The sequence below is a fragment of the Ambystoma mexicanum genome, chromosome 6q (genome assembly GCF_040938575.1).
Source record: "Ambystoma mexicanum isolate Mex_15411 chromosome 6q, UKY_AmexF1_1, whole genome shotgun sequence".
NCBI classification, from domain to species: domain Eukaryota; kingdom Metazoa; phylum Chordata; class Amphibia; order Caudata; family Ambystomatidae; genus Ambystoma; species Ambystoma mexicanum.
The window spans coordinates 1,628,047,492-1,628,068,649 of record NC_090937.1 but is presented as its reverse complement, the minus strand read 5'-3'; the positions used below and the strand labels follow the sequence as shown (position 1 = coordinate 1,628,068,649).

At 50.1% G+C, this 21,158-nt stretch overlaps 7 non-coding genes across 7 annotated transcripts; all 7 read right to left on the bottom strand.

The window, feature by feature from the left end:
- Positions 1–2,045: 2,045 nt before the first annotated feature.
- Positions 2,046–2,117, bottom strand: TRNAG-UCC (transfer RNA glycine (anticodon UCC)). Its single transcript has one exon. It is a non-coding gene; the product is annotated as a tRNA-Gly (tRNA).
- A 6,213-nt stretch (positions 2,118–8,330) lies between these two features.
- TRNAG-UCC (transfer RNA glycine (anticodon UCC)) lies at positions 8,331–8,402 on the bottom strand. Its single transcript has one exon. It is a non-coding gene; the product is annotated as a tRNA-Gly (tRNA).
- Positions 8,403–12,100: 3,698 nt separating this feature from the next.
- Positions 12,101–12,172, bottom strand: TRNAG-UCC (transfer RNA glycine (anticodon UCC)). Its single transcript has one exon. It is a non-coding gene; the product is annotated as a tRNA-Gly (tRNA).
- A 1,185-nt stretch (positions 12,173–13,357) lies between these two features.
- Positions 13,358–13,429, bottom strand: TRNAG-UCC (transfer RNA glycine (anticodon UCC)). The gene has a single exon. It is a non-coding gene; the product is annotated as a tRNA-Gly (tRNA).
- A 1,185-nt stretch (positions 13,430–14,614) lies between these two features.
- TRNAG-UCC (transfer RNA glycine (anticodon UCC)) lies at positions 14,615–14,686 on the bottom strand. Its single transcript has one exon. It is a non-coding gene; the product is annotated as a tRNA-Gly (tRNA).
- A 1,171-nt stretch (positions 14,687–15,857) lies between these two features.
- On the bottom strand, positions 15,858–15,929 carry TRNAG-UCC (transfer RNA glycine (anticodon UCC)). The gene has a single exon. It is a non-coding gene; the product is annotated as a tRNA-Gly (tRNA).
- Positions 15,930–17,114: 1,185 nt separating this feature from the next.
- Positions 17,115–17,186, bottom strand: TRNAG-UCC (transfer RNA glycine (anticodon UCC)). The gene has a single exon. It is a non-coding gene; the product is annotated as a tRNA-Gly (tRNA).
- Positions 17,187–21,158: the final 3,972 nt, after the last annotated feature.

Sequence of the window (21,158 nt, the reverse complement as noted above, 5' to 3'; positions counted from 1 at the left end):
CTTCCGCTGCGCCACTCTGCTGGTTGGAGAACAAGAGCTTTTCTGGGCTTTTACAGCCTACAAACCGACAACCCTAGACCCAGTTTCGAGTGAAGCGGGCAGTAGGCCTTACAAAGCCAAACAACCTGCAACCACGCACTCCCATCCCATGGCCTTTTGCAGACAGGCCTCATTTCTCTAGCTCACACCCTAACTGCCAACACCCCTTCCCCTTCTCTCTCTGTCTCTCTCTCTCTGTCTCTCTCTCTCATTCTCTCTCTCTCGCAAATAGATACTTTACTTCCCAGGTGCAACAAAACAAGCCTTCTCGAGCTGGCAGATATGGGAAGGAAGGAAGGGCCAGTTTGGAAACTCAACTCAATTACCATAAATCCCCTGCTAAGGGTTATGGGAGGGAGGAATGAAGGAACTTTGCTTCAGGGAAAGGGCTGCTGCTGCTTCAGCATGTGAGGAGCGCAGCCACACGTTTCACCTTCTTCAGTATGTTGGTTTACAGGATGAGAGAGATCCTGAAACCTCACTCTAATAGGCTGAGGTGCTGTGCTCGGTGGCCTGCTGGGACCAAGGCCCGTCAGGGCAAGGCGAATAGGCCTTTGTCAGGCCTTCGTCAGGGCTTTGTCGGGGAGGGGCCAGGAGCCCTGCTCGCTTCAATCCCCTCACCGATAGACAGTTGCAGAAACTAGGATGCAAGAACCTTTCCTGGATGGGGTTTTGATTTTCACGAAAAGTGTGTCAGCTTTGCTTTCAGCATGAGTCTGATTTCCAAAAAATGCATTTTGAACAATTTAAAGATTTGATCTGCGTTGGCCCCGGGTCAACTGCTTGGAAGGCAGCTATGCTCACCACTATACCACCAACGCCTGCCTGTCTGGGCTATCTGATGGAGCGGCCTTTAGAAATAAGAATAAGTCATTGGCTGGGAATGAAAAAAGCTTGCGTTTGACGCAGAAGCAGTTCGCATCATGAGGTCTTGCCGGTCAGCCCAACATTTCCCCGGGACCCCTTAAAAAAGGAGCTTGGTTTTAAGTTTGGTTTGATTGAACAGTGCATTTTGTTGGCTGGGCTGGGACCCTCTCCTATTTAGCGCAAGAGTGGAACGAGGCAGCAAGTTCAAGGAATGACATTGCATCCAGGCACTTACAGCTCTTTGTGCCCTAATGCCATGACACAAAAACATAATTTGAAAAAAGTTAGCAGAGGATGGTTTCGATCCATCGACCTCTGTGTTATGGGCCCAGCACGCTTCCGCTGCGCCACTCTGCTGGTTGGAGAACAAGAGCTTTTCTGGGCTTTTACAGCCTACAAACCGACAACCCTAGACCCAGTTTCGAGTGAAGCGGGCAGTAGGCCTTACAAAGCCAAACAACCTGCAACCACGCACTCCCATCCCATGGCCTTTTGCAGACAGGCCTCATTTCTCTAGCTCACACCCTAACTGCCAACACCCCTTCCCCTTCTCTCTCTGTCTCTCTCTCTCTGTCTCTCTCTCTCATTCTCTCTCTCTCGCAAATAGATACTTTACTTCCCAGGTGCAACAAAACAAGCCTTCTCGAGCTGGCAGATATGGGAAGGAAGGAAGGAAGGGCCAGTTTGGAAACTCAACTCAATTACCATAAATCCCCTGCTAAGGGTTATGGGAGGGAGGAATGAAGGAACTTTGCTTCAGGGAAAGGGCTGCTGCTGCTTCAGCATGTGAGGAGCGCAGCCACACGTTTCACCTTCTTCAGTATGTTGGTTTACAGGATGAGAGAGATCCTGAAACCTCACTCTAATAGGCTGAGGTGCTGTGCTCGGTGGCCTGCTGGGACCAAGGCCCGTCAGGGCAAGGCGAATAGGCCTTTGTCAGGCCTTCGTCAGGGCTTTGTCGGGGAGGGGCCAGGAGCCCTGCTCGCTTCAATCCCCTCACCGATAGACAGTTGCAGAAACTAGGATGCAAGAACCTTTCCTGGATGGGGTTTTGATTTTCACGAAAAGTGTGTCAGCTTTGCTTTCAGCATGAGTCTGATTTCCAAAAAATGCATTTTGAACAATTTAAAGATTTGATCTGCGTTGGCCGGGAATCGAACCCGGGTCAACTGCTTGGAAGGCAGCTATGCTCACCACTATACCACCAACGCCTGCCTGTCTGGGCTATCTGATGGAGCGGCCCTTAGAAATAAGAATAAGTCATTGGCTGGGAATGAAAAAAGCTTGCGTTTGACGCAGAAGCAGTTCGCATCATGAGGTCTTGCCGGTCAGCCCAACATTTCCCCGGGACCCCTTAAAAAAGGAGCTTGGTTTTAAGTTTGGTTTGATTGAACAGTACATTTTGTTGGCTGGGCTGGGACCCTCTCCTATTTAGCGCAAGAGTGGAACGAGGCAGCAAGTTCAAGGAATGACATTGCATCCAGGCACTTACAGCTCTTTGTGCCCTAATGCCATGACACAAAAACATAATTTGAAAAAAGTTAGCAGAGGATGGTTTCGATCCATCGACCTCTGGGTTATGGGCCCAGCACGCTTCCGCTGCGCCACTCTGCTGGTTGGAGAACAAGAGCTTTTCTGGGCTTTTACAGCCTACAAACCGACAACCCTAGACCCAGTTTCGAGTGAAGCGGGCAGTAGGCCTTACAAAGCCAAACAACCTGCAACCACGCACTCCCATCCCATGGCCTTTTGCAGACAGGCCTCATTTCTCTAGCTCACACCCTAACTGCCAACACCCCTTCCCCTTCTCTCTCTGTCTCTCTCTCTCTGTCTCTCTCTCTCATTCTCTCTCTCTCGCAAATAGATACTTTACTTCCCAGGTGCAACAAAACAAGCCTTCTCGAGCTGGCAGATATGGGAAGGAAGGAAGGAAGGGCCAGTTTGGAAACTCAACTCAATTACCATAAATCCCCTGCTAAGGGTTATGGGAGGGAGGAATGAAGGAACTTTGCTTCAGGGAAAGGGCTGCTGCTGCTTCAGCATGTGAGGAGCGCAGCCACATGTTTCACCTTCTTCAGTATGTTGGTTTACAGGATGAGAGAGATCCTGAAACCTCACTCTAATAGGCTGAGGTGCTGTGCTCGGTGGCCTGCTGGGACCAAGGCCCGTCAGGGCAAGGCGAATAGGCCTTTGTCAGGCCTTCGTCAGGGCTTTGTCGGGGAGGGGCCAGGAGCCCTGCTCGCTTCAATCCCCTCACCGATAGACAGTTGCAGAAACTAGGATGCAAGAACCTTTCCTGGATGGGGTTTTGATTTTCACGAAAAGTGTGTCAGCTTTGCTTTCAGCATGAGTCTGATTTCCAAAAAATGCATTTTGAACAATTTAAAGATTTGATCTGCGTTGGCTGGGAATCGAACCCGGGTCAACTGCTTGGAAGGCAGCTATGCTCACCACTATACCACCAACGCCTGCCTGTCTGGGCTATCTGATGGAGCGGCCCTTAGAAATAAGAATAAGTCATTGGCTGGGAATGAAAAAAGCTTGCGTTTGACGCAGAAGCAGTTCGCATCATGAGGTCTTGCCGGTCAGCCCAACATTTCCCCGGGACCCCTTAAAAAAGGAGCTTGGTTTTAAGTTTGGTTTGATTGAACAGTACATTTTGTTGGCTGGGCTGGGACCCTCTCCTATTTAGCGCAAGAGTGGAACGAGGCAGCAAGTTCAAGGAATGACATTGCATCCAGGCACTTACAGCTCTTTGTGCCCTAATGCCATGACACAAAAACATAATTTGAAAAAAGTTAGCAGAGGATGGTTTCGATCCATCGACCTTTGGGTTATGGGCCCAGCACGCTTCCGCTGTGCCACTCTGCTGGTTGGAGAACAAGAGCTTTTCTGGGCTTTTACAGCCTACAAACCGACAACCCTAGACCCAGTTTCGAGTGAAGCGGGCAGTAGGCCTTACAAAGCCAAACAACCTGCAACCACGCACTCCCATCCCATGGCCTTTTGCAGACAGGCCTCATTTCTCTAGCTCACACCCTAACTGCCAACACCCCTTCCCCTTCTCTCTCTGTCTCTCTCTCTCTGTCTCTCTCTCTCATTCTCTCTCTCTCGCAAATAGATACTTTACTTCCCAGGTGCAACAAAACAAGCCTTCTCGAGCTGGCAGATATGGGAAGGAAGGAAGGAAGGGCCAGTTTGGAAACTCAACTCAATTACCATAAATCCCCTGCTAAGGGTTATGGGAGGGAGGAATGAAGGAACTTTGCTTCAGGGAAAGGGCTGCTGCTGCTTCAGCATGTGAGGAGCGCAGCCACACGTTTCACCTTCTTCAGTATGTTGGTTTACAGGATGAGAGAGATCCTGAAACCTCACTCTAATAGGCTGAGGTGCTGTGCTCGGTGGCCTGCTGGGACCAAGGCCCGTCAGGGCAAGGCGAATAGGCCTTTGTCAGGCCTTCGTCAGGGCTTTGTCGGGGAGGGGCCAGGAGCCCTGCTCGCTTCAATCCCCTCACCGATAGACAGTTGCAGAAACTAGGATGCAAGAACCTTTCCTGGATGGGGTTTTGATTTTCACGAAAAGTGTGTCAGCTTTGCTTTCAGCATGAGTCTGATTTCCAAAAAATGCATTTTGAACAATTTAAAGATTTGATCTGCGTTGGCCGGGAATAGAACCCGGGTCAACTGCTTGGAAGGCAGCTATGCTCACCACTATACCACCAACGCCTGCCTGTCTGGGCTATCTGATGGAGCGGCCCTTAGAAATAAGAATAAGTCATTGGCTGGGAATGAAAAAAGCTTGCGTTTGACGCAGAAGCAGTTCGCATCATGAGGTCTTGCCGGTCAGCCCAACATTTCCCCGGGACCCCTTAAAAAAGGAGCTTGGTTTTAAGTTTGGTTTGATTGAACAGTACATTTTGTTGGCTGGGCTGGGACCCTCTCCTATTTAGCGCAAGAGTGGAACGAGGCAGCAAGTTCAAGGAATGACATTGCATCCAGGCACTTACAGCTCTTTGTGCCCTAATGCCATGACACAAAAACATAATTTGAAAAAAGTTAGCAGAGGATGGTTTCGATCCATCGACCTCTGGGTTATGGGCCCAGCACGCTTCCGCTGCGCCACTCTGCTGGTTGGAGAACAAGAGCTTTTCTGGGCTTTTACAGCCTACAAACCGACAACCCTAGACCCAGTTTCGAGTGAAGCGGGCAGTAGGCCTTACAAAGCCAAACAACCTGCAACCACGCACTCCCATCCCATGGCCTTTTGCAGACAGGCCTCATTTCTCTAGCTCACACCCTAACTGCCAACACCCCTTCCCCTTCTCTCTCTGTCTCTCTCTCTCTGTCTCTCTCTCTCATTCTCTCTCTCTCGCAAATAGATACTTTACTTCCCAGGTGCAACAAAACAAGCCTTCTCGAGCTGGCAGATATGGGAAGGAAGGAAGGAAGGGCCAGTTTGGAAACTCAACTCAATTACCATAAATCCCCTGCTAAGGGTTATGGGAGGGAGGAATGAAGGAACTTTGCTTCAGGGAAAGGGCTGCTGCTGCTTCAGCATGTGAGGAGCGCAGCCACACGTTTCACCTTCTTCAGTATGTTGGTTTACAGGATGAGAGAGATCCTGAAACCTCACTCTAATAGGCTGAGGTGCTGTGCTCGGTGGCCTGCTGGGACCAAGGCCCGTCAGGGCAAGGCGAATAGGCCTTTGTCAGGCCTTCGTCAGGGCTTTGTCGGGGAGGGGCCAGGAGCCCTGCTCGCTTCAATCCCCTCACCGATAGACAGTTGCAGAAACTAGGATGCAAGAACCTTTCCTGGATGGGGTTTTGATTTTCACGAAAAGTGTGTCAGCTTTGCTTTCAGCATGAGTCTGATTTCCAAAAAATGCATTTTGAACAATTTAAAGATTTGATCTGCGTTGGCAGGGAATCGAACCCGGGTCAACTGCTTGGAAGGCAGCTATGCTCACCACTATACCACCAACGCCTGCCTGTCTGGGCTATCTGATGGAGCGGCCCTTAGAAATAAGAATAAGTCATTGGCTGGGAATGAAAAAAGCTTGCGTTTGACGCAGAAGCAGTTCGCATCATGAGGTCTTGCCGGTCAGCCCAACATTTCCCCGGGACCCCTTAAAAAAGGAGCTTGGTTTTAAGTTTGGTTTGATTGAACAGTACATTTTGTTGGCTGGGCTGGGACCCTCTCCTATTTAGCGCAAGAGTGGAACGAGGCAGCAAGTTCAAGGAATGACATTGCATCCAGGCACTTACAGCTCTTTGTGCCCTAATGCCATGACACAAAAACATAATTTGAAAAAAGTTAGCAGAGGATGGTTTCGATCCATCGACCTCTGGGTTATGGGCCCAGCACGCTTCCGCTGCGCCACTCTGCTGGTTGGAGAACAAGAGCTTTTCTGGGCTTTTACAGCCTACAAACCGACAACCCTAGACCCAGTTTCGAGTGAAGCGGGCAGTAGGCCTTACAAAGCCAAACAACCTGCAACCACGCACTCCCATCCCATGGCCTTTTGCAGACAGGCCTCATTTCTCTAGCTCACACCCTAACTGCCAACACCCCTTCCCCTTCTCTCTCTGTCTCTCTCTCTCTGTCTCTCTCTCTCATTCTCTCTCTCTCGCAAATAGATACTTTACTTCCCAGGTGCAACAAAACAAGCCTTCTCGAGCTGGCAGATATGGGAAGGAAGGAAGGAAGGGCCAGTTTGGAAACTCAACTCAATTACCATAAATCCCCTGCTAAGGGTTATGGGAGGGAGGAATGAAGGAACTTTGCTTCAGGGAAAGGGCTGCTGCTGCTTCAGCATGTGAGGAGCGCAGCCACACGTTTCACCTTCTTCAGTATGTTGGTTTACAGGATGAGAGAGATCCTGAAACCTCACTCTAATAGGCTGAGGTGCTGTGCTCGGTGGCCTGCTGGGACCAAGGCCCGTCAGGGCAAGGCGAATAGGCCTTTGTCAGGCCTTCGTCAGGGCTTTGTCGGGGAGGGGCCAGGAGCCCTGCTCGCTTCAATCCCCTCACCGATAGACAGTTGCAGAAACTAGGATGCAAGAACCTTTCCTGGATGGGGTTTTGATTTTCACGAAAAGTGTGTCAGCTTTGCTTTCAGCATGAGTCTGATTTCCAAAAAATGCATTTTGAACAATTTAAAGATTTGATCTGCGTTGGCCGGGAATAGAACCCGGGTCAACTGCTTGGAAGGCAGCTATGCTCACCACTATACCACCAACGCCTGCCTGTCTGGGCTATCTGATGGAGCGGCCCTTAGAAATAAGAATAAGTCATTGGCTGGGAATGAAAAAAGCTTGCGTTTGACGCAGAAGCAGTTCGCATCATGAGGTCTTGCCGGTCAGCCCAACATTTCCCCGGGACCCCTTAAAAAAGGAGCTTGGTTTTAAGTTTGGTTTGATTGAACAGTACATTTTGTTGGCTGGGCTGGGACCCTCTCCTATTTAGCGCAAGAGTGGAACGAGGCAGCAAGTTCAAGGAATGACATTGCATCCAGGCACTTACAGCTCTTTGTGCCCTAATGCCATGACACAAAAACATAATTTGAAAAAAGTTAGCAGAGGATGGTTTCGATCCATCGACCTCTGGGTTATGGGCCCAGCACGCTTCCGCTGCGCCACTCTGCTGGTTGGAGAACAAGAGCTTTTCTGGGCTTTTACAGCCTACAAACCGACAACCCTAGACCCAGTTTCGAGTGAAGCGGGCAGTAGGCCTTACAAAGCCAAACAACCTGCAACCACGCACTCCCATCCCATGGCCTTTTGCAGACAGGCCTCATTTCTCTAGCTCACACCCTAACTGCCAACACCCCTTCCCCTTCTCTCTCTGTCTCTCTCTCTCTGTCTCTCTCTCTCATTCTCTCTCTCTCGCAAATAGATACTTTACTTCCCAGGTGCAAAAAAACAAGCCTTCTCGAGCTGGCAGATATGGGAAGGAAGGAAGGAAGGGCCAGTTTGGAAACTCAACTCAATTACCATAAATCCCCTGCTAAGGGTTATGGGAGGGAGGAATGAAGGAACTTTGCTTCAGGGAAAGGGCTGCTGCTGCTTCAGCATGTGAGGAGCGCAGCCACACGTTTCACCTTCTTCAGTATGTTGGTTTACAGGATGAGAGAGATCCTGAAACCTCACTCTAATAGGCTGAGGTGCTGTGCTCGGTGGCCTGCTGGGACCAAGGCCCGTCAGGGCAAGGCGAATAGGCCTTTGTCAGGCCTTCGTCAGGGCTTTGTCGGGGAGGGGCCAGGAGCCCTGCTCGCTTCAATCCCCTCACCGATAGACAGTTGCAGAAACTAGGATGCAAGAACCTTTCCTGGATGGGGTTTTGATTTTCACGAAAAGTGTGTCAGCTTTGCTTTCAGCATGAGTCTGATTTCCAAAAAATGCATTTTGAACAATTTAAAGATTTGATCTGCGTTGGCCGGGAATCGAACCCGGGTCAACTGCTTGGAAGGCAGCTATGCTCACCACTATACCACCAACGCCTGCCTGTCTGGGCTATCTGATGGAGCGGCCCTTAGAAATAAGAATAAGTCATTGGCTGGGAATGAAAAAAGCTTGCGTTTGACGCAGAAGCAGTTCGCATCATGAGGTCTTGCCGGTCAGCCCAACATTTCCCCGGGACCCCTTAAAAAAGGAGCTTGGTTTTAAGTTTGGTTTGATTGAACAGTACATTTTGTTGGCTGGGCTGGGACCCTCTCCTATTTAGCGCAAGAGTGGAACGAGGCAGCAAGTTCAAGGAATGACATTGCATCCAGGCACTTACAGCTCTTTGTGCCCTAATGCCATGACACAAAAACATAATTTGAAAAAAGTTAGCAGAGGATGGTTTCGATCCATCGACCTCTGGGTTATGGGCCCAGCACGCTTCCGCTGCGCCACTCTGCTGGTTGGAGAACAAGAGCTTTTCTGGGCTTTTACAGCCTACAAACCGACAACCCTAGACCCAGTTTCGAGTGAAGCGGGCAGTAGGCCTTACAAAGCCAAACAACCTGCAACCACGCACTCCCATCCCATGGCCTTTTGCAGACAGGCCTCATTTCTCTAGCTCACACCCTAACTGCCAACACCCCTTCCCCTTCTCTCTCTGTCTCTCTCTCTCTGTCTCTCTCTCTCATTCTCTCTCTCTCGCAAATAGATACTTTACTTCCCAGGTGCAACAAAACAAGCCTTCTCGAGCTGGCAGATATGGGAAGGAAGGAAGGAAGGGCCAGTTTGGAAACTCAACTCAATTACCATAAATCCCCTGCTAAGGGTTATGGGAGGGAGGAATGAAGGAACTTTGCTTCAGGGAAAGGGCTGCTGCTGCTTCAGCATGTGAGGAGCGCAGCCACACGTTTCACCTTCTTCAGTATGTTGGTTTACAGGATGAGAGAGATCCTGAAACCTCACTCTAATAGGCTGAGGTGCTGTGCTCGGTGGCCTGCTGGGACCAAGGCCCGTCAGGGCAAGGCGAATAGGCCTTTGTCAGGCCTTCGTCAGGGCTTTGTCGGGGAGGGGCCAGGAGCCCTGCTCGCTTCAATCCCCTCACCGATAGACAGTTGCAGAAACTAGGATGCAAGAACCTTTCCTGGATGGGGTTTTGATTTTCACGAAAAGTGTGTCAGCTTTGCTTTCAGCATGAGTCTGATTTCCAAAAAATGCATTTTGAACAATTTAAAGATTTGATCTGCGTTGGCCGGGAATAGAACCCGGGTCAACTGCTTGGAAGGCAGCTATGCTCACCACTATACCACCAACGCCTGCCTGTCTGGGCTATCTGATGGAGCGGCCCTTAGAAATAAGAATAAGTCATTGGCTGGGAATGAAAAAAGCTTGCGTTTGACGCAGAAGCAGTTCGCATCATGAGGTCTTGCCGGTCAGCCCAACATTTCCCCGGGACCCCTTAAAAAAGGAGCTTGGTTTTAAGTTTGGTTTGATTGAACAGTACATTTTGTTGGCTGGGCTGGGACCCTCTCCTATTTAGCGCAAGAGTGGAACGAGGCAGCAAGTTCAAGGAATGACATTGCATCCAGGCACTTACAGCTCTTTCTGCCCTAATGCCATGACACAAAAACATAATTTGAAAAAAGTTAGCAGAGGATGGTTTCGATCCATCGACCTCTGGGTTATGGGCCCAGCACGCTTCCGCTGCGCCACTCTGCTGGTTGGAGAACAAGAGCTTTTCTGGGCTTTTACAGCCTACAAACCGACAACCCTAGACCCAGTTTCGAGTGAAGCGGGCAGTAGGCCTTACAAAGCCAAACAACCTGCAACCACGCACTCCCATCCCATGGCCTTTTGCAGACAGGCCTCATTTCTCTAGCTCACACCCTAACTGCCAACACCCCTTCCCCTTCTCTCTCTGTCTCTCTCTCTCTGTCTCTCTCTCTCATTCTCTCTCTCTCGCAAATAGATACTTTACTTCCCAGGTGCAACAAAACAAGCCTTCTCGAGCTGGCAGATATGGGAAGGAAGGAAGGAAGGGCCAGTTTGGAAACTCAACTCAATTACCATAAATCCCCTGCTAAGGGTTATGGGAGGGAGGAATGAAGGAACTTTGCTTCAGGGAAAGGGCTGCTGCTGCTTCAGCATGTGAGGAGCGCAGCCACACGTTTCACCTTCTTCAGTATGTTGGTTTACAGGATGAGAGAGATCCTGAAACCTCACTCTAATAGGCTGAGGTGCTGTGCTCGGTGGCCTGCTGGGACCAAGGCCCGTCAGGGCAAGGCGAATAGGCCTTTGTCAGGCCTTCGTCAGGGCTTTGTCGGGGAGGGGCCAGGAGCCCTGCTCGCTTCAATCCCCTCACCGATAGACAGTTGCAGAAACTAGGATGCAAGAACCTTTCCTGGATGGGGTTTTGATTTTCACGAAAAGTGTGTCAGCTTTGCTTTCAGCATGAGTCTGATTTCCAAAAAATGCATTTTGAACAATTTAAAGATTTGATCTGCGTTGGCAGGGAATCGAACCCGGGTCAACTGCTTGGAAGGCAGCTATGCTCACCACTATACCACCAACGCCTGCCTGTCTGGGCTATCTGATGGAGCGGCCCTTAGAAATAAGAATAAGTCATTGGCTGGGAATGAAAAAAGCTTGCGTTTGACGCAGAAGCAGTTCGCATCATGAGGTCTTGCCGGTCAGCCCAACATTTCCCCGGGACCCCTTAAAAAAGGAGCTTGGTTTTAAGTTTGGTTTGATTGAACAGTACATTTTGTTGGCTGGGCTGGGACCCTCTCCTATTTAGCGCAAGAGTGGAACGAGGCAGCAAGTTCAAGGAATGACATTGCATCCAGGCACTTACAGCTCTTTGTGCCCTAATGCCATGACACAAAAACATAATTTGAAAAAAGTTAGCAGAGGATGGTTTCGATCCATCGACCTCTGGGTTATGGGCCCAGCATGCTTCCGCTGCGCCACTCTGCTGGTTGGAGAACAAGAGCTTTTCTGGGCTTTTACAGCCTACAAACCGACAACCCTAGACCCAGTTTCGAGTGAAGCGGGCAGTAGGCCTTACAAAGCCAAACAACCTGCAACCACGCACTCCCATCCCATGGCCTTTTGCAGACAGGCCTCATTTCTCTAGCTCACACCCTAACTGCCAACACCCCTTCCCCTTCTCTCTCTGTCTCTCTCTCTCTGTCTCTCTCTCTCATTCTCTCTCTCTCGCAAATAGATACTTTACTTCCCAGGTGCAACAAAACAAGCCTTCTCGAGCTGGCAGATATGGGAAGGAAGGAAGGAAGGGCCAGTTTGGAAACTCAACTCAATTACCATAAATCCCCTGCTAGGGTTATGGGAGGGAGGAATGAAGGAACTTTGCTTCAGGGAAAGGGCTGCTGCTGCTTCAGCATGTGAGGAGCGCAGCCACACGTTTCACCTTCTTCAGTATGTTGGTTTACAGGATGAGAGAGATCCTGAAACCTCACTCTAATAGGCTGAGGTGCTGTGCTCGGTGGCCTGCTGGGACCAAGGCCCGTCAGGGCAAGGCGAATAGGCCTTTGTCAGGCCTTCGTCAGAGCTTTGTCGGGGAGGGGCCAGGAGCCCTGCTCGCTTCAATCCCCTCACCGATAGACAGTTGCAGAAACTAGGATGCAAGAACCTTTCCTGGATGGGGTTTTGATTTTCACGAAAAGTGTGTCAGCTTTGCTTTCAGCATGAGTCTGATTTCCAAAAAATGCATTTTGAACAATTTAAAGATTTGATCTGCGTTGGCCGGGAATCGAACCCGGGTCAACTGCTTGGAAGGCAGCTATGCTCACCACTATACCACCAACGCCTGCCTGTCTGGGCTATCTGATGGAGCGGCCCTTAGAAATAAGAATAAGTCATTGGCTGGGAATGAAAAAAGCTTGCGTTTGACGCAGAAGCAGTTCGCATCATGAGGTCTTGCCGGTCAGCCCAACATTTCCCCGGGACCCCTTAAAAAAGGAGCTTGGTTTTAAGTTTGGTTTGATTGAACAGTACATTTTGTTGGCTGGGCTGGGACCCTCTCCTATTTAGCGCAAGAGTGGAACGAGGCAGCAAGTTCAAGGAATGACATTGCATCCAGGCACTTACAGCTCTTTGTGCCCTAATGCCATGACACAAAAACATAATTTGAAAAAAGTTAGCAGAGGATGGTTTCGATCCATCGACCTCTGGGTTATGGGCCCAGCACGCTTCCGCTGCGCCACTCTGCTGGTTGGAGAACAAGAGCTTTTCTGGGCTTTTACAGCCTACAAACCGACAACCCTAGACCCAGTTTCGAGTGAAGCGGGCAGTAGGCCTTACAAAGCCAAACAACCTGCAACCACGCACTCCCATCCCATGGCCTTTTGCAGACAGGCCTCATTTCTCTAGCTCACACCCTAACTGCCAACACCCCTTCCCCTTCTCTCTCTGTCTCTCTCTCTCTGTCTCTCTCTCTCATTCTCTCTCTCTCGCAAATAGATACTTTACTTCCCAGGTGCAACAAAACAAGCCTTCTCGAGCTGGCAGATATGGGAAGGAAGGAAGGAAGGGCCAGTTTGGAAACTCAACTCAATTACCATAAATCCCCTGCTAAGGGTTATGGGAGGGAGGAATGAAGGAACTTTGCTTCAGGGAAAGGGCTGCTGCTGCTTCAGCATGTGAGGAGCGCAGCCACACGTTTCACCTTCTTCAGTATGTTGGTTTACAGGATGAGAGAGATCCTGAAACCTCACTCTAATAGGCTGAGGTGCTGTGCTCGGTGGCCTGCTGGGACCAAGGCCCGTCAGGGCAAGGCGAATAGGCCTTTGTCAGGCCTTCGTCAGGGCTTTGTCGGGGAGGGGCCAGGAGCCCTGCTCGCTTCAATCCCCTCACCGATAGACAGTTGCAGAAACTAGGATGCAAGAACCTTTCCTGGATGGGGTTTTGATTTTCACGAAAAGTGTGTCAGCTTTGCTTTCAGCATGAGTCTGATTTCCAAAAAATGCATTTTGAACAATTTAAAGATTTGATCTGCGTTGGCCGGGAATCGAACCCGGGTCAACTGCTTGGAAGGCAGCTATGCTCACCACTATACCACCAACGCCTGCCTGTCTGGGCTATCTGATGGAGCGGCCCTTAGAAATAAGAATAAGTCATTGGCTGGGAATGAAAAAAGCTTGCGTTTGACGCAGAAGCAGTTCGCATCATGAGGTCTTGCCGGTCAGCCCAACATTTCCCCGGGACCCCTTAAAAAAGGAGCTTGGTTTTAAGTTTGGTTTGATTGAACAGTACATTTTGTTGGCTGGGCTGGGACCCTCTCCTATTTAGCGCAAGAGTGGAACGAGGCAGCAAGTTCAAGGAATGACATTGCATCCAGGCACTTACAGCTCTTTGTGCCCTAATGCCATGACACAAAAACATAATTTGAAAAAGGTTAGCAGAGGATGGTTTCGATCCATCGACCTCTGGGTTATGGGCCCAGCACGCTTCCGCTGCGCCACTCTGCTGGTTGGAGAACAAGAGCTTTTCTGGGCTTTTACAGCCTACAAACCGACAACCCTAGACCCAGTTTCGAGTGAAGCGGGCAGTAGGCCTTACAAAGCCAAACAACCTGCAACCACGCACTCCCATCCCATGGCCTTTTGCAGACAGGCCTCATTTCTCTAGCTCACACCCTAACTGCCAACACCCCTTCCCCTTCTCTCTCTGTCTCTCTCTCTCTGTCTCTCTCTCTCATTCTCTCTCTCTCGCAAATAGATACTTTACTTCCCAGGTGCAACAAAACAAGCCTTCTCGAGCTGGCAGATATGGGAAGGAAGGAAGGAAGGGCCAGTTTGGAAACTCAACTCAATTACCATAAATCCCCTGCTAAGGGTTATGGGAGGGAGGAATGAAGGAACTTTGCTTCAGGGAAAGGGCTGCTGCTGCTTCAGCATGTGAGGAGCGCAGCCACACGTTTCACCTTCTTCAGTATGTTGGTTTACAGGATGAGAGAGATCCTGAAACCTCACTCTAATAGGCTGAGGTGCTGTGCTCGGTGGCCTGCTGGGACCAAGGCCCGTCAGGGCAAGGCGAATAGGCCTTTGTCAGGCCTTCGTCAGGGCTTTGTCGGGGAGGGGCCAGGAGCCCTGCTCGCTTCAATCCCCTCACCGATAGACAGTTGCAGAAACTAGGATGCAAGAACCTTTCCTGGATGGGGTTTTGATTTTCACGAAAAGTGTGTCAGCTTTGCTTTCAGCATGAGTCTGATTTCCAAAAAATGCATTTTGAACAATTTAAAGATTTGATCTGCGTTGGCCGGGAATCGAACCCGGGTCAACTGCTTGGAAGGCAGCTATGCTCACCACTATACCACCAACGCCTGCCTGTCTGGGCTATCTGATGGAGCGGCCCTTAGAAATAAGAATAAGTCATTGGCTGGGAATGAAAAAAGCTTGCGTTTGACGCAGAAGCAGTTCGCATCATGAGGTCTTGCCGGTCAGCCACACATTTCCCCGGGACCCCTTAAAAAAGGAGCTTGGTTTTAAGTTTGGTTTGATTGAACAGTACATTTTGTTGGCTGGGCTGGGACCCTCTCCTATTTAGCGCAAGAGTGGAACGAGGCAGCAAGTTCAAGGAATGACATTGCATCCAGGCACTTACAGCTCTTTCTGCCCTAATGCCATGACACAAAAACATAATTTGAAAAAAGTTAGCAGAGGATGGTTTCGATCCATCGACCTCTGGGTTATGGGCCCAGCACGCTTCCGCTGCGCCACTCTGCTGGTTGGAGAACAAGAGCTTTTCTGGGCTTTTACAGCCTACAAACCGACAACCCTAGACCCAGTTTCGAGTGAAGCGGGCAGTAGGCCTTACAAAGCCAAACAACCTGCAACCACGCACTCCCATCCCATGGCCTTTTGCAGACAGGCCTCATTTCTCTAGCTCACACCCTAACTGCCAACACCCCTTCCCCTTCTCTCTCTGTCTCTCTCTCTCTGTCTCTCTCTCTCGCAAATAGATACTTTACTTCCCAGGTGCAACAAAACAAGCCTTCTCGAGCTGGCAGATATGGGAAGGAAGGAAGGAAGGGCCAGTTTGGAAACTCAACTCAATTACCATAAATCCCCTGCTAAGGGTTATGGGAGGGAGGAATGAAGGAACTTTGCTTCAGGGAAAGGGCTGCTGCTGCTTCAGCATGTGAGGAGCGCAGCCACACGTTTCACCTTCTTCAGTATGTTGGTTTACAGGATGAGAGAGATCCTGAAACCTCACTCTAATAGGCTGAGGTGCTGTGCTCGGTGGCCTGCTGGGACCAAGGCCCGTCAGGGCAAGGCGAATAGGCCTTTGTCAGGCCTTCGTCAGGGCTTTGTCGGGGAGGGGCCAGGAGCCCTGCTCGCTTCAATCCCCTCACCGATAGACAGTTGCAGAAACTAGGATGCAAGAACCTTTCCTGGATGGGGTTTTGATTTTCATGAAAAGTGTGTCAGCTTTGCTTTCAGCATGAGTCTGATTTCCAAAAAATGCATTTTGAACAATTTAAAGATTTGATCTGCGTTGGCCGGGAATCGAACCCGGGTCAACTGCTTGGAAGGCAGCTATGCTCACCACTATACCACCAACGCCTGCCTGTCTGGGCTATCTGATGGAGCGGCCCTTAGAAATAAGAATAAGTCATTGGCTGGGAATGAAAAAAGCTTGCGTTTGACGCAGAAGCAGTTCGCATCATGAGGTCTTGCCGGTCAGCCCAACATTTCCCCGGGACCCCTTAAAAAAGGAGCTTGGTTTTAAGTTTGGTTTGATTGAACAGTACATTTTGTTGGCTGGGCTGGGACCCTCTCCTATTTAGCGCAAGAGTGGAACGAGGCAGCAAGTTCAAGGAATGACATTGCATCCAGGCACTTACAGCTCTTTGTGCCCTAATGCCATGACACAAAAACATAATTTGAAAAAAGTTAGCAGAGGATGGTTTCGATCCATCGACCTCTGGGTTATGGGCCCAGCACGCTTCCGCTGCGCCACTCTGCTGGTTGGAGAACAAGAGCTTTTCTGGGCTTTTACAGCCTACAAACCGACAACCCTAGACCCAGTTTCGAGTGAAGCGGGCAGTAGGCCTTACAAAGCCAAACAACCTGCAACCACGCACTCCCATCCCATGGCCTTTTGCAGACAGGCCTCATTTCTCTAGCTCACACCCTAACTGCCAACACCCCTTCCCCTTCTCTCTCTGTCTCTCTCTCTCTGTCTCTCTCTCTCATTCTCTCTCTCTCGCAAATAGATACTTTACTTCCCAGGTGCAACAAAACAAGCCTTCTCGAGCTGGCAGATATGGGAAGGAAGGAAGGAAGGGCCAGTTTGGAAACTCAACTCAATTACCATAAATCCCCTGCTAAGGGTTATGGGAGGGAGGAATGAAGGAACTTTGCTTCAGGGAAAGGGCTGCTGCTGCTTCAGCATGTGAGGAGCGCAGCCACACGTTTCACCTTCTTCAGTATGTTGGTTTACAGGATGAGAGAGATCCTGAAACCTCACTCTAATAGGCTGAGGTGCTGTGCTCGGTGGCCTGCTGGGACCAAGGCCCGTCAGGGCAAGGCGAATAGGCCTTTGTCAGGCCTTCGTCAGGGCTTTGTCGGGGAGGGGCCAGGAGCCCTGCTCGCTTCAATCCCCTCACCGATAGACAGTTGCAGAAACTAGGATGCAAGAACCTTTCCTGGATGGGGTTTTGATTTTCACGAAAAGTGTGTCAGCTTTGCTTTCAGCATGAGTCTGATTTCCAAAAAATGCATTTTGAACAATTTAAAGATTTGATCTGCGTTGGCCGGGAATCGAACCCGGGTCAACTGCTTGGAAGGCAGCTATGCTCACCACTATACCACCAACGCCTGCCTGTCTGGGCTATCTGATGGAGCGGCCCTTAGAAATAAGAATAAGTCATTGGCTGGGAATGAAAAAAGCTTGCGTTTGACGCAGAAGCAGTTCGCATCATGAGGTCTTGCCGGTCAGCCCAACATTTCCCCGGGACCCCTTAAAAAAGGAGCTTGGTTTTAAGTTTGGTTTGATTGAACAGTACATTTTGTTGGCTGGGCTGGGACCCTCTCCTATTTAGCGCAAGAGTGGAACGAGGCAGCAAGTTCAAGGAATGACATTGCATCCAGGCACTTACAGCTCTTTGTGCCCTAATGCCATGACACAAAAACATAATTTGAAAAAAGTTAGCAGAGGATGGTTTCGATCCATCGACCTCTGGGTTATGGGCCCAGCACGCTTCCGCTGCGCCACTCTGCTGGTTGGAGAACAAGAGCTTTTCTGGGCTTTTACAGCCTACAAACCGACAACCCTAGACCCAGTTTCGAGTGAAGCGGGCAGTAGGCCTTACAAAGCCAAACAACCTGCAACCACGCACTCCCATCCCATGGCCTTTTGCAGACAGGCCTCATTTCTCTAGCTCACACCCTAACTGCCAACACCCCTTCCCCTTCTCTCTCTGTCTCTCTCTCTCTGTCTCTCTCTCTCATTCTCTCTCTCTCGCAAATAGATACTTTACTTCCCAGGTGCAACAAAACAAGCCTTCTCGAGCTGGCAGATATGGGAAGGAAGGAAGGAAGGGCCAGTTTGGAAACTCAACTCAATTACCATAAATCCCCTGCTAAGGGTTATGGGAGGGAGGAATGAAGGAACTTTGCTTCAGGGAAAGGGCTGCTGCTGCTTCAGCATGTGAGGAGCGCAGCCACACGTTTCACCTTCTTCAGTATGTTGGTTTACAGGATGAGAGAGATCCTGAAACCTCACTCTAATAGGCTGAGGTGCTGTGCTCGGTGGCCTGCTGGGACCAAGGCCCGTCAGGGCAAGGCGAATAGGCCTTTGTCAGGCCTTCGTCAGGGCTTTGTCGGGGAGGGGCCAGGAGCCCTGCTCGCTTCAATCCCCTCACCGATAGACAGTTGCAGAAACTAGGATGCAAGAACCTTTCCTGGATGGGGTTTTGATTTTCACGAAAAGTGTGTCAGCTTTGCTTTCAGCATGAGTCTGATTTCCAAAAAATGCATTTTGAACAATTTAAAGATTTGATCTGCGTTGGCCGGGAATAGAACCCGGGTCAACTGCTTGGAAGGCAGCTATGCTCACCACTATACCACCAACGCCTGCCTGTCTGGGCTATCTGATGGAGCGGCCCTTAGAAATAAGAATAAGTCATTGGCTGGGAATGAAAAAAGCTTGCGTTTGACGCAGAAGCAGTTCGCATCATGAGGTCTTGCCGGTCAGCCCAACATTTCCCCGGGACCCCTTAAAAAAGGAGCTTGGTTTTAAGTTTGGTTTGATTGAACAGTACATTTTGTTGGCTGGGCTGGGACCCTCTCCTATTTAGCGCAAGAGTGGAACGAGGCAGCAAGTTCAAGGAATGACATTGCATCCAGGCACTTACAGCTCTTTGTGCCCTAATGCCATGACACAAAAACATAATTTGAAAAAAGTTAGCAGAGGATGGTTTCGATCCATCGACCTCTGGGTTATGGGCCCAGCACGCTTCCGCTGCGCCACTCTGCTGGTTGGAGAACAAGAGCTTTTCTGGGCTTTTACAGCCTACAAACCGACAACCCTAGACCCAGTTTCGAGTGAAGCGGGCAGTAGGCCTTACAAAGCCAAACAACCTGCAACCACGCACTCCCATCCCATGGCCTTTTGCAGACAGGCCTCATTTCTCTAGCTCACACCCTAACTGCCAACACCCCTTCCCCTTCTCTCTCTGTCTCTCTCTCTCTGTCTCTCTCTCTCATTCTCTCTCTCTCGCAAATAGATACTTTACTTCCCAGGTGCAACAAAACAAGCCTTCTCGAGCTGGCAGATATGGGAAGGAAGGAAGGAAGGGCCAGTTTGGAAACTCAACTCAATTACCATAAATCCCCTGCTAAGGGTTATGGGAGGGAGGAATGAAGGAACTTTGCTTCAGGGAAAGGGCTGCTGCTGCTTCAGCATGTGAGGAGCGCAGCCACACGTTTCACCTTCTTCAGTATGTTGGTTTACAGGATGAGAGAGATCCTGAAACCTCACTCTAATAGGCTGAGGTGCTGTGCTCGGTGGCCTGCTGGGACCAAGGCCCGTCAGGGCAAGGCGAATAGGCCTTTGTCAGGCCTTCGTCAGGGCTTTGTCGGGGAGGGGCCAGGAGCCCTGCTCGCTTCAATCCCCTCACTGATAGACAGTTGCAGAAACTAGGATGCAAGAACCTTTCCTGGATGGGGTTTTGATTTTCACGAAAAGTGTGTCAGCTTTGCTTTCAGCATGAGTCTGATTTCCAAAAAATGCATTTTGAACAATTTAAAGATTTGATCTGCGTTGGCAGGGAATCGAACCCAGGTCAACTGCTTGGAAGGCAGCTATGCTCACCACTATACCACCAACGCCTGCCTGTCTGGGCTATCTGATGGAGCGGCCCTTAGAAATAAGAATAAGTCATTGGCTGGGAATGAAAAAAGCTTGCGTTTGACGCAGAAGCAGTTCGCATCATGAGGTCTTGCCGGTCAGCCCAACATTTCCCCGGGACCCCTTAAAAAAGGAGCTTGGTTTTAAGTTTGGTTTGATTGAACAGTACATTTTGTTGGCTGGGCTGGGACCCTCTCCTATTTAGCGCAAGAGTGGAACGAGGCAGCAAGTTCAAGGAATGACATTGCATCCAGGCACTTACAGCTCTTTGTGCCCTAATGCCATGACACAAAAACATAATTTGAAAAAAGTTAGCAGAGGATGGTTTCGATCCATCGACCTCTGGGTTATGGGCCCAGCACGCTTCCGCTGCGCCACTCTGCTGGTTGGAGAACAAGAGCTTTTCTGGGCTTTTACAGCCTACAAACCGACAACCCTAGACCCAGTTTCGAGTGAAGCGGGCAGTAGGCCTTACAAAGCCAAACAACCTGCAACCACGCACTCCCATCCCATGGCCTTTTGCAGACAGGCCTCATTTCTCTAGCTCACACCCTAACTGCCAACACCCCTTCCCCTTCTCTCTCTGTCTCTCTCTCTCTGTCTCTCTCTCTCATTCTCTCTCTCTCGCAAATAGATACTTTACTTCCCAGGTGCAACAAAACAAGCCTTCTCGAGCTGGCAGATATGGGAAGGAAGGAAGGAAGGGCCAGTTTGGAAACTCAACTCAATTACCATAAATCCCCTGCTAAGGGTTATGGGAGGGAGGAATGAAGGAACTTTGCTTCAGGGAAAGGGCTGCTGCTGCTTCAGCATGTGAGGAGCGCAGCCACACGTTTCACCTTCTTCAGTATGTTGGTTTACAGGATGAGAGAGATCCTGAAACCTCACTCTAATAGGCTGAGGTGCTGTGCTCGGTGGCCTGCTGGGACCAAGGCCCGTCAGGGCAAGGCGAATAGGCCTTTGTCAGGCCTTCGTCAGGGCTTTGTCGGGGAGGGGCCAGGAGCCCTGCTCGCTTCAATCCCCTCACCGATAGACAGTTGCAGAAACTAGGATGCAAGAACCTTTCCTGGATGGGGTTTTGATTTTCACGAAAAGTGTGTCAGCTTTGCTTTCAGCATGAGTCTGATTTCCAAAAAATGCATTTTGAACAATTTAAAGATTTGATCTGCGTTGGCCGGGAATCGAACCGGGGTCAACTGCTTGGAAGGCAGCTATGCTCACCACTATACCACCAACGCCTGCCTGTCTGGGCTATCTGATGGAGCGGCCCTTAGAAATAAGAATAAGTCATTGGCTGGGAATGAAAAAAGCTTGCGTTTGACGCAGAAGCAGTTCGCATCATGAGGTCTTGCCGGTCAGCCCAACATTTCCCCGGGACCCCTTAAAAAAGGAGCTTGGTTTTAAGTTTGGTTTGATTGAACAGTACATTTTGTTGGCTG